General features: G+C 35.3%; 1 protein-coding gene across 8 annotated transcripts in view; it reads right to left on the bottom strand.

Moving 5' to 3' along the window:
• Nucleotides 1-13,152, bottom strand: part of RYR2 (ryanodine receptor 2) — a 795,071-nt gene that overhangs the window by 402,622 nt on the left and 379,297 nt on the right. The window lies entirely within an intron of this gene.

The raw sequence follows: 13,152 nt of genomic DNA, 5'->3' as shown, positions 1-13,152 counted from the left end.
GTTCTTTAAAAAATTCAGCTCTCTGAAGTCCCCTGAAATAATGGCCAAATATTTCATTCTAACAGTTCAACCTCTAACATATGCTTGAATTATTCACATTGGTAGAACATTATGTTGGCCATAATGTAAAATTTTTAAGTTTTATGTTGCATAATGGCCAACTCCAAACCAGAGATCTTAAAATTAGTAATTTAAGCTAAATAACCTTCCTAGGTTTTTGTGGCTTTTTTTTTCTTTATTGGTGATTAAGAGCATAAGTTTGGGGGACAGAGAGATTTAGTTTTGAGTCCAGCCTCTGCAACTCACTACCTCTAAGATGTTAGCAGTTAATTAAATCTTTTAAGCCTCACTTTTTGCATCCACAAATAAAGCTAATAAGGTACCTCTCCATAGGATCAAAAGAAAAATAAGACAATACATGTAGATTTCAGAATAGTGTCCTTGTGATAAACACTTTAAATTTTTTTGACAATTTTGACAATAATAATGGTGACAATGATTGTTAACCTGTTAATTAAAATGATTATTTATTTTGAACTAATCAAAGCTAAAATTCAGTTTCTACTACTGCAATTTCCAACTTGGACTACAGAGGTATTCTCTCTTAAAGGGCTACTATGCCAAGCTTCCTCTCCTAGGAAGTGGCAATCCATCCTCTGACAACAACCAAATGTTTCTTTCACATCTCTGTATATGTCAGCACTTCCTCCCCCAACATGCTCTCTTTCCATTTTTCCTCCCATGCATAGCTGTGATCTTCAGGAACTCACTATGCCTTAAAGTCTCGTACAGTCCCTAAAGCAACAATGAAAAAGCCAAAGGTACCTCCTTTTTTTTTTTTTTTTTTTTTTTTTTTTTTTTTTTTTTTGAGACGGAGTCTGGCTCTGTCGCCCAGGCTGGAGTGCGGTAGCCAGATCTCAGCTCACTGCAAGCTCCGCCTCCCGGGTTCCCGCCATTCTCCTGCCTCAGCCTCCCGAGCAGCTGGGACTACAGGCGCCGCCACCTCGCCCGGCTAGTTTTTTTGTATTTTAAGTAGAGACGAGGTTTCACCGTGTTAGCCAGGATGGTCTCGATCTCCTGACCTCGTGATCCGCCCGCCTCGGCCTCCCAAAGTGCTGGGATTACAGGCGTGAGCCACCGCACCCAGCCGGTACCTCCTTTCTTTAGTCTCTTATTCTTTTTTCTTCCTTGGTTTAACCTTCCTTGTCAATTTATTTTACGTGTCTTCTATGTCTTTGGTCGTATGACTTTTACTTGTAATTATAGTTACACGAATGTTTTGAAGATTCAGTCAGAGTAAAATGTATGTCTGCTATACAAAAACGAACAATTTTAAAACAACACCAATGTTTGACTTTTCATGTCATTTGTATAATGTGTTAATAATTAATGACCTGAAAATGATTATGAACACTCCATAAACGATTGAAAATTCAAATTAAAATGAGTTGAAATTTTTAACACAAAAGGTCAAGGTCACCTAATACATAATTATCAATTAAGTTGATTCAATCATTATGCGAATAACTTGAAACACTATTCTAAGCATCTGTAATAAAACAGACAATAAAACCTTTCCAATTTCATTCTATCAACCTAGATAAACTACTAATCTACTTATACCAACCCTGTCAATAGAAAAATTAAATTCTGGGAAAAAAATAGAACACTGTAATTATCTCTTCAGAACAGAACAGTGAGCCTCTAAAATTTTTTTTTCGGTCTTTTCTTCAAGCAAATTGGTTTGTGGCTAGATTATTTGTAGGTATATGGATTGTATATTAAGAAGTCACACAATTATTAATTGTGAAATTATGCTTTCTTTGTATTTTATTGATGTATTTCATATCCGTCTCTGGATTAGAAGATTTAATAGTGAAATTTCATGATGATTATGTTTTTTTCATTTTTTTTTTTTTAGATGTAGTCTTGCTCTGTCACCCAGGCTGGAACGCAGTGGTGCAGTCTCGGCTCACTGTAACCTCTGCCTCCTGGTTTCAAGCAATTTTCCTGCCTCAGCCTCCTGAGTAGCTGGGACAACAGGCAACCGCCACCACGCTCTGCTAATTTTTGTATTTTTAGTAGAGGCAGGATTTCACCATGTTGGTGAGGCTAGTCTTAAACTCCTGACCTCAGGTGATCCACCCACCTCGGCCTCCCAAAGTGCTGGGATTATAGGTGTGAGCCACCGCTCCCGGCAGATAACTGTTTTAAAAATTACTCTAACCCTTGAGTGAGATAAAAAATGCTGAAGTTACATTAGAAAAACTAAGTGAGATCACTTGCTGAATGAAAGACCAAAGGCCATCCATGTTCTTTCCTTCTTTATCTCCTGCCATTTTCTGTAGCTCGGGCTTAGGAGAAATTCAGATGAAAATAATCTAGATCCTTTGAATGACCATAAGCTGAAGTACAGCATGTCCCACAAATGTGACATCTAGTAAAAGCATCCAACAGAATATTAGCCTGTGTTACTGGAAATAAAGTGCTCAGATTAGGCAAGTAATAATCTTACTAAAACTCTGTATTAGCTGTACCATATCTCTATTAATGGCCTTAATTTTGGCATCAGCTTTCAAATTTTATTTTTCTTTGGAGTTGTTCTATTTTGGAAAATGATGAAGTAATTCACTGGAGTGAATTCTCCTATAGAAACTATTATACAATTTGGAAAAAATACTTTTAAGAATTGACTTAAAGGCACATGGATCAAAAGCAGGAAGAAATTGAAAAGCAGATCTCTCTCAAAAGGCAAACAGCACCTTATGTGATTGGTAAGTGGCTGCCTTTTGCTTTGGGGCATGCAGTGTCCAATCTGTCTGCTACTCTGGCAACAGAAATCTGCTGCTTTATTGGCTTCAGGTATCAGTGGATATGCTTCAGGGCTCACAAGCAACAGAATAATTAGATGTGCTAAATCCTGGACACAAAGTTACCTACAAAACCTTTGTAAAAAATTTATCCAAATTCTGCTGACTATGCATGCTCCAGGAAAGCCCAGTATAATGGCAACAGATGGAAGCTGAAAGATTTGAGTAAAAATATAAGCAACTCCTCATGTAAAAGAGAGAAAACTGAAGTTTCAATCCAACGAGGTTAACTGCCTGCAAAACCAAAATCACTCTTCAGAAAAAAACTTCAAGTTCAGAGCCTCTACTACATATCATTTCCAATATCCAATATGCTGTCAAAAATAAGCAGATATAAAGAAACTAGAAAATGTGAGCTCTATTTTTTGGAAAAACCAAAACAACAAGAGTATAGGTAATACAAATCAATGCAAAGATGGCGCAGATCCTACAACTAGCAGACAGGGACTTTATAGCAACTATTATAAATATAAAATATGTTCAAAACTATAAAAGAAAACATATATATAATGAATAAATAGAGCTAAATTATACATCACAAAAAATAAATGAAATTGAAAAATGAAAAGAATAATTTAAAGACAAAAATAACTGGGTCAGCTTAGCATCAGATTGGAATTGTATAAAAAAGAGTTAATGAAATTAAAAGTTAATCAACAGAAATTTTCCAATCTGTAGATCAGATTGCCATTAAAACACTCTAGTTTAAGTATTTTGCTATTAAATGGAAACTTCCCTCAAAATACTATATAAAATATAATTCCTATACCTCCTACACTTAATCAAGAAAATGTCAAGATCCTCCTAATCTTAGCATTATCTTATAAGCATTATCTTATTCATTAAAACCTGTACATTTTTAACTTTTACAGTCTTCTATCCTGCAAGAATAATCTTGAGACCTTAAGAGCTATAAAAATACTCAAAGATAAAATAACTCTTTTCAGCACAGTCTAGAATTATTGCAAACACTGCTTTTTCAATCTAAGAGGTTTGCATGTATATTTTCTCTTTTCATTCATGTACTCTCATAGCATGTTGTACTTCCACTATCAGGGAAATGTTGGCACTTTGTTAAAACTGTTCCTCAATTGTCTTCTTTCCACTTGACTATCATTCACCTTTTTGACAGCAGGAATCATATGTCTGATTCCTCCACCCTGACCCCACATAGTCTCAGGACCAGAACAGTGCCTGCAAATGTCAGATCCTTGATTAATTTCTGGAAATCCCTTCAGATTTCCCATAAAAACTGTACTGACAAATTACTCCCATTATGAGCATTCAAATAATCCCATTCGTAAGTGCTTGGAACATCTAATTTTCAAATGAATATTAAAATAGACCCAAATGTAAAAAGATTGGTCTGAAAAGTATTAAGTGATATCTGGCACTGGGTATACCAAACTGACTCATAATGAAGCCAAAACTATTTCTGAAGAACTGTGGTCTTATATATATATACTAAGTGATATATGCATACTAGATATACAAAACTAAACTCAGTGAAAGACTAAAACTAGTCCTATGGAATTATTTCTTATAATACAGAGCATGCAGTTCAGAGGAATTCTTCTAGCATAGTTAAAAATCATCCTTATGTCTATCCGAATTACTCTGTCAGGTAACTAAAGAAAAAAGGCCTTTATCCTTAGATGATGGGGTTTGTATTGATATTTTAATAGCCAGGTCTCTTTAAGACAAATAATGGTTAAAGTTAGAACAAAATTAAAAAGTCAAAAGAATTTTTGTATGTGCTCCTTTGTGGTGCCACACTGCAGCATAGAATAGCTGGGCACTGTGAAAAGAGAGTCTAAAAATGTTACATGGTAAGAGAAATGACTGGTACTGACAGGCCAGGCTTAGCCCTTCCAGGACAGAAGTGCCAAAAAAAAAAAAAAAAAAAAATCACACATGATCCCTCGGCTTCTCAGGAGAAGTTACTCTGATGAGTGGGTTTGTGGAAAGAAAGGATTTGTAAAGTTTCTCATGTTGAAGGGGTCTTTGAGGGGATTCCACAGCAGCAGTCACAGAGCTTAAGGTCACAGCGCCTACATAACAGCCCTCTAACACCCCGTACAATACCCTCCCCTAGAGTGTGCATGGGACCAATGACTAGAACAGGATATCACTACTGCAATGAGGTTACCTTAGATGGCAAAGGTCAAGGGATCTTGTAGATGTAATTAAGGTTCCTTATCAATTGACTTTGAGTAAATCAAATGAGAGATTATCCAAGATGGATGATACTTAACCAGGTGAGCTCTTTCAAAGGGCTCAGGCTTTCCCTGAGCACATAAACCACAAACAGCTAGTTTCCATGGGGTTCTACCCTGCTCTTGGTCCTCTCTTCCTGACCACCTGTGGACAACAGCATCAGCCCATGCCTAAGGATTCCAGCCTGATCATAATCATGCTTGCCAGACCACTCACCTCGCAGGTGGCAGGCTTACTTACCCAGCCCTCCCAATCTCATTCAGCAAACCTATATAATAAATGCCTTAATATATACACATCTCCACTGGTTCTGCATCTGTGGCTGAACCCTGACTGATTACTCTAATTCATCACAATGTGTCTGTATACGAGAATGTAGCTTTCGTATGTATTTCTGTGTCATCTATTTTTTCCTGAGATAACCACTTCTGTTTTGTAACTTATATTAAATAAAATTAAACTATCAAATTATGATATGTTAATCACAGAAGGCTTCGATGGGGTCAGTCTCGTGCTTACAGTCATTAAAAAGGACCAGCATACAACTATAACTGAATTTCTCTACCTTCTGTAAAACCATAATTGGCACTTTTTTATCGGGTTATCAATGCTCCTTGAGAAAAGACTACTGAAAAAATTTCTTTTGAATTTAATCCCAAGTAAATGCAAAATTCATTTCCATTGGTAACTTTGTATAACTGTTTTGATAAGAAAAAAACATTACAAGTTCTTTATAAAATCTTTAATTTTCATACTAAAGAGGGTTTTAGTCTTACTATGTAGTTGATTTTGGTTCTGCCACATATCTTACCTAAGCCTCAGTTTCCTCAACTGCATAATAAAGATAAAAAAAACAGCATCTTAACTCCATAGACTTATGTTAGGATTAAATAAGATAAAGCATGAAAGATGCGTAGCACACTGTTCGACACATAAGTTAGTCACCTCTACCTTTATTTTCAGTGTGTGACAGTGTACATTTTAAAACATCTGAAACATATTCTGAATGAAAAATAAAAAAATCCAAATAAAAATAATATAGTAAAAATATCTTTAAAATGTTTTAGTCTGGCATCGTGGCACACGCCTGGGTAATCCCAGCATTTTGGGAGGCCGAAGCAGACAGATCGCTTGAGCTCAGAAGTTCAAGACCAGCCTGGGCAACATGGCGAAACTCCGTCTCTACTAAAACTACAAAAATTTGCTAGGTGTGATGGTGCACGCCTGTCATCCCAGCTACTTGGGAGGCTGAGGTGGGGGAATTGTTTGAGCAAGAGACTCTGTCTCAAAAAAAAAAAAAAAAAAAAAAAAAAAAAAAAAAGTTGTATTATATTTTTGACATTTGTTCCACAATTCTTGTAATCTTATTGACAGTCTTGTTTGAAACTGCTATTCCATCATTTCCATAGCAAAAGACTTCTATCCATGGTACATAGGGAGGAAAAAAACAGAGGAAATCGCCTACAGAGAAATGTTTCAGTGGCATTTTAAGCTAAAAAAGCGTTATCTTGTGGGTTGGGGATTGGATACACATACGATTGGCAAGACCTGCCTTATGATTAAAACGAACATTTCAACACACTTGAAAACAATGGTTAAAACTTCTAGGAATAGAGAAAGTGAAGAATGTTTCTAAGAAAATCTACATTTATCAAATAGCATTCTTCATTATGTAAAATATTTTCCTTAAAAGAAAACAAAGTAGGTTACATTGTAAACAATTTCCTATTTTATTCAGTTTTTTCCTGAACATATAGTGTTGTCAGCAATTGTTGATTCTTAAATCAAATCCTGTATCTGAGATTGGCTGGTGAATGTTCACATTAGTGTCAAAGACACCCCAATGACATTTGAGGAAATGCCCCTTATGTCAACTAGCAACATGGAATTTTAAAGCCAGTCTCATCTTTAAAATCTTAAGTTAAAATGATCTTAATGATTTATAAAATCTTCCAAATGTACTCATACTTTCAACACAGTCTTACACAGCTAGGGGTAAGGGACTGCTCACGTAAATGCAAGGGTTCAGAAGAAGTGATTTTCATTTCAGAATTTCAAAACCAAAACTCCTAAACCCAAATGGAAACTGAGATTTGCACCTGACCTAGAAACGTCTGATTTTCCATCAGTAATGAAAACTTGATTTGCAACACAGTAATTATGTCAACCAGCAGTCACTCATTATTGCACACTCAAAGTATACCTCAGGTCTAAGATATGTTACATCATTTTTTTAAAAGTGTTTGCTTTTCACAATGTAAGTAGTTCTCTTCATAGGAAATATGGTAGAAGATGTATGTCTAAGATGTAAGGTCTAAGATATATGTTACATCATTTTTTAATAAGTGTTTCCCTTTCACAATGTAAGGACTCCTCTTCATGGGAAATATGGCAGAAGTATGTAAAGATAGGGCAAGAATTTTCAACCTACCAGTGACACTGAGGGAGGAAAATGTATCAAATATACCTTTCAGTGAATCCAATATGTATTTTAAAGAGACCATGACCAAATGTGGTAACTAACAAAGGGGTTAAGTGAATCTGTTGAGTTATTCTATTTTCTCTGAAATGTTAACAATGTAAAACAATATTTTAAAAATATTTTTTTCATCTTTAATCAAGGTCTCTTTTTTATTGTGTTTCAGTAGTTCTAAGTTCAATGCTGTTTTATTATATAATTGCAGAAAATACCTTTCAGCATGAATGGATTTTTATTTCATTGGGCTTCCAATTAAAACAAGATTCTATTATAAATATTATAATCAGCACTATTAATTACTCTAATTTTTCATGTCTGTATATGTGAGTGTAGTTTTAGATACGTATTTCTGTGCCATGTATTTTTTCCTGAGATACCCATTTGCGTTCTGTAACTTATTTTAAATGAAACTAAACTATCAAATTATGTTAGTTCCACAGCCCTTTTTGCAGTACCTTGTAGCTGGATTTTAACTACTTTTCTAGTATCAGAATTATCTTCTATTTTAAAAACAATTTTCTACCAGTCAAAATTGGGTAAAATATTACACAAGAATCACACATTAATTTGTTCTTTTCTCTAAGATACCACACACACATACATACACACACACACACAGTCACCTAAACATTTTAATTAGCAGATGATTTTAATAATTATATTTAAATTATAGCTCTCCCCCAATAGAGTTATTGATATTTACAGACTTCTGAAAATCAGGGATCTAAGAATTTAAAAATTTAAAATACAGTAGTAAAATATATAGTAAAAAGTGTACTGTGCATTCTAAAGGAAGTTATCCAGAAGCATTAATTTGTTTTGAGAAAATGATGCTGATAATGATAGTGATGACAGAAAAACAGATGTAAGAAAAAGATGTCACTGCTCTACCTTTAACCAACGAAATAAGAATTTGAGTCACCAGGTCCGGACTACAGTCTTGGAAGTCAGGCATTGTTGTAAACAAAAGTCATTTTTTAAATTCCTAATTCGTGATATCCAGAGACAGTCCTAATTGGAAAGACACTAACCATGATTACAGAAAGTTCAAGTTAGGGCATGAGCAGAATTTCAAAGAATTTGGAAGTGGGCATAAAAAATCTCCATCCCTTCCCTTCCCAGAGAAGACTGAGCCAGGAGAATCAAATCCCCTATACCACTTCGACTCACCAGATAATAAGAATTTTCTTTCCATTTCCAACTGACTATATTTATGCCCAGTCTTAGAGTAGCTTTGCTGGTACATTCAGAAGTTCCCAATTGGAAATACATTGTTGTTATGATTCTGTTTCTGTCGCTACACAAGTTATGATTCTGAGCTCATTTGAAATATTATGAGATGCATATATATATTTAAGATATATTAAATGCCTTGAATAATCTCAAGTACATTCAAGATTAAACTGTAAAAGGCATATTTTTTAAAAAGTCTAAAGTCATTGCTCTGGGAGATACGGAATGAAGGGTAGGAAAGTTCAAATTCATCCGCTTTTAAAAGCCACATGCGTTCTGAGAATTGAAAAGAGAAAAAAAAAAAAAAGGCCAATTGCTAAAATTTGCTTACTGTGGAATTTGTTTCATTCACTGGAATACTGTATCATTAAAATTTGGTTTTAAAATGATAGGAGTTTTACAGTAAAAGAGGTTAACTTACTCATAGAATATAAAATAGAATACAACTGATTTTTCATCTCTCAAAATTATCCGATTTTAAAATCATCTGCTGATGAGGTTGCACAGAAATGTAAAGTTTCATACCCTGCTGCTTAGCATAAATACTGGTGCGAAGTTCTGAAGAGTACTTTGGTCAGGTGCATTCACTCACTCGGGACGTTTAGCAATCCCCACTAAGTGTCAGGTACTGCAGTATCCACGGTGAACAAAACAGATACTGTTCTGCCCTCTGAGAGCCTCCAGTACCAAAACTGTTGAATCTCTCTCTCTTTTTTTTTTTTTTTTTTTTTTTTGAGACGGAGTCTCGCTCTGTCGCCCAGGCTGGCGTGCAGTGGCCGGATCTCAGCTCACTGCAAGCTCCGCCTCCCGGGTTCACGCCATTCTCCTGCCTCAGCCTCCTGAGTAGCTGGGACTACAGGCGCCTGCCACCTCGCCCAGCTAGTTTTTTTGTATTTTTAGTAGAGACGGGGTTTCACCGTGTTAGCCAGGATGGTCTCGATCTCCTGACCTCGTGGTCTGCCCGCCTCGGCCCCCCCAAAGTGCTGGGATGACAGGCGTGAGCCACCGCGCCCGGCCAAAATCTTCATATTCTTAGACCAAATAGTACAACTTCCAAAAAAGAAGTAGTCAGCAATATATAGAAATATTCAGAGATAAAAATATTCAGCTTAAAAGTGAAAAATGGAAAATAAGCTAAATATTCAAATATAATAAAGTAGCTGCATGAATTACGATAAATCTATATAAGATGTTGAATTATTGCCAAGTTCTATTAAAGAATATAGTAGTATATGTTATTGAATAAAAATTAGGCCCAAGATAGTATATAATTAACACTAATAATCAAAATATGTAATATTTGCTTACAACTCAAATACACACAAAAGGTTGTTTCTGAGTGATGAATTGTGCATGAATTTACTTTTCTCCTTTCTCTATCTTTTTACTACCTTAAAATTTTTCTGTAATGACTATGCATTAAATATATAATAGAAAAAGTCATTTTAAAAGAAATAATTGGAAGAGTTATTATCTCTAGTTCATGGGAAAAACTTTATTATCTAATCTTTCAGTTATATTAAAATTAAAAATATACTGTGATTAAAAAAAATTTCTCCTGAAATCTCACCTTCACTTTCACTGCCTCCAACCACGTGATCATATGAAATTACCTGCATGAATGAAGTGGCTGGAAGTATGGCAGCAAGTTATTAACCTGTACACTCGAGTGGTTCCCTGAACACCAGGCAGGAAAGTAGCTTCAGAGAAACTACATTGTTCAGTTAAAGAAGAGTTGGGATCTTTGGCCTCTCTACCTCCGTGCAACCGGTGACGCTACACAATTGCCAAATTCCAGAAACAGAATCCCTGAGCAGAACTCACAGAAGGACCTGGAGAGTCAAAAGTCCTCAAATACGAGCCCTTTTCTAACATGGAGAGAATATTAGGAGAGATATTCAGAGAAAAAGGATGCAAAAGCTATTGCTTTGGGCAATCTGTCTCAAGAACATTCAAAAATATTCACAGCTTTTAAGTCACAATTTCCATTTCTAGGAATCCATCCTAAATAAACAAATCAAAAATATGCACAGAACTTATGTCCCAGAATGTCAGTGCAATGGTTGTTTTTCTCTTTAACTGATTTTGTTGTAAAATAAACATGACTATCGTAATAGCCAAAATAATCCAGAGATACATTTTTTAAGTTAAAGAAAAAATCTCTCTGCCTTCATATTCTCATACAGCTTTCATTTTGATCTTTCTAAAATACTCTAAGTTAAATGATTAGTGTATCTCCTTCCACAACTACCATAAAATCATATACAAACACAAGTATGAAGATTTCTTTTTTAATTACAAAAATAAGATTTGTAATACCTATAATACTACAACAATAGATTACATTAAAATCTATCATAAGATTTGCAATACCTATATTACAATTTACAACTCAAACTGTTGAGTAAAACAATATTTTACTGAACAATATTTTCAGGGATATTTTTCCAGATCAATATATTGTTATGTATATCTCTGGATCAATATGCATTATGTATATAACATTTTGAACATATATTGTTATGCATATAACATACATTATGGATATAACATATAAAACATATATGTCATATGTTATATAGATATTATACATGTTATATATATGAATGTTACGTATGTTATATACATAACTATATATATTGATCTGGAGATATATATAACAATATATTCATATATAGATCTGGAAAGATAGCCATGAAAAATACATCCAATAAAATATTGTTTTACTCAACAATATTTACAAGGATATCTTTCCAGATCAATATATTTTGACAGCTAATACCATTTAATATTATAGATATAGAATAATTTTTATTGCAAATTTGTGACTTTTCCATTTTTTGTCATGACAAAGAATGATGAAATTAACTTGCACATATATTTTTACCTACAAGTTTCACTTTATTTCTGTAAGACGGTACCCTCCCACCCCCAACGCCAGCTTAAAAATAAATAGGTCAATGGATGAAAGGCTATATAAGTAAGAATATTTTTGAAGTATGTTATTATACTTTTTTCCCTTTTTGCATTTCCATTTCCACGTGAATAACCTGCTTTGCCATGGGCATTCATTTACCTCCAGGAGGATTAGGATTACTAGAGAAAGAATCAAATGAGAACGATGTCCTGATGCTCTTCCTCCCCTCGCACCCCGCTACCAACAGGCCCTGGCGTGTGATGTTCCCCTTCCTGTGTCCATGTGTTCTCACTGTTCAACTCCCACTTACGAGTGAGAACATGCAGTGTTTGGTTTTCTGTTATTGTGTTCGCTGAGGATGATGGCTTCCAGCTTCATCCGTGTCCCTGCAAAGGACATGATCTCATTCCTTTTTGTGGCTGCATAGTATTCCATGGTGTATATGTCCTACATTTTCTTTATCCAGCCTATCATTGATGGGCATTTGGGTTTATTCCATGTCTTTGCTATTGTGAATAGTGCTGCAATAAACATGTGTACGCATATCTTTACAATAGACTGATTTATATTCCTTTGGGTATATACCCAGTAATGGGATCGCTGGGTCAAATTGTATTTCTGGTTCTAGATCCTTGAGGAATCGCCACACTGTCATCCACGATGGTTGAATTAATTTAGATTCCCATCAACAATGTAAAAGCCTTCCTGTTTCTCCACAGCCTCACCAGCATCTGTCGTTTCTTGACTTTTTAATAATCACCATTCTGACTGGTATGAGATGGTATCTCTTTGTGGTTTTGATTTGCATTTCTCTAATGATCAGTGATGTTGAGCTTTTTTTCAAGTTTCTTGGCCACATAAATATCTTCTGTTGAGAAGTGTCTGTTCATATCCTTTGCCCACTTTTTATTGTTTTATGAATACTATCTTGTTTTATGAATACTACCTTGTTATGTAAATTTAACAACTGTTACAACTTCAGTGACTTGCACTCTTCAATACCATGAAATATCCTTGTCTCCTGCAATGCTTTACTTTGCCTGAATTCCACCTCGTCTGATATTAAGATCAGATGCCTTTTTTTTTTTTTTTTTTTTTTTTTTGGAGCAGAGTCTCACTCTGTTGCCCAGGCTGGAGTGCAGTGGCGCAATTTAGGCTCACTGCAACCTCCACCTCCCAGGGTCAGGAAATTCTCCTGCTTCAGCCTCCCAAGCAGCTAGGATTACAGGTGCATGCCAGCACGCCTAGCTAACTTTTGTATTTTTAGTAGAGAAAGGGTTCATCATGTTGGCCAGGCTGATCTTGAACTCCTGACCTCAAGTGATCCACCTGCCTTGGTCTCCCAAAGTGCTGGGATTACAGGGATGAGCCACCGCACCCGACCTGTTTGTATTTTCTTGGTATTCCACCAGCCATCTTTTTATTTCCAACCTTTC

Source organism: Macaca thibetana, chromosome 1, assembly GCF_024542745.1.
Source record: "Macaca thibetana thibetana isolate TM-01 chromosome 1, ASM2454274v1, whole genome shotgun sequence".
NCBI lineage: Eukaryota > Metazoa > Chordata > Mammalia > Primates > Cercopithecidae > Macaca > Macaca thibetana.
The sequence above is the reverse complement of the archived record's forward strand: the minus strand, read 5'-3'. Positions and strand labels throughout refer to the sequence as shown.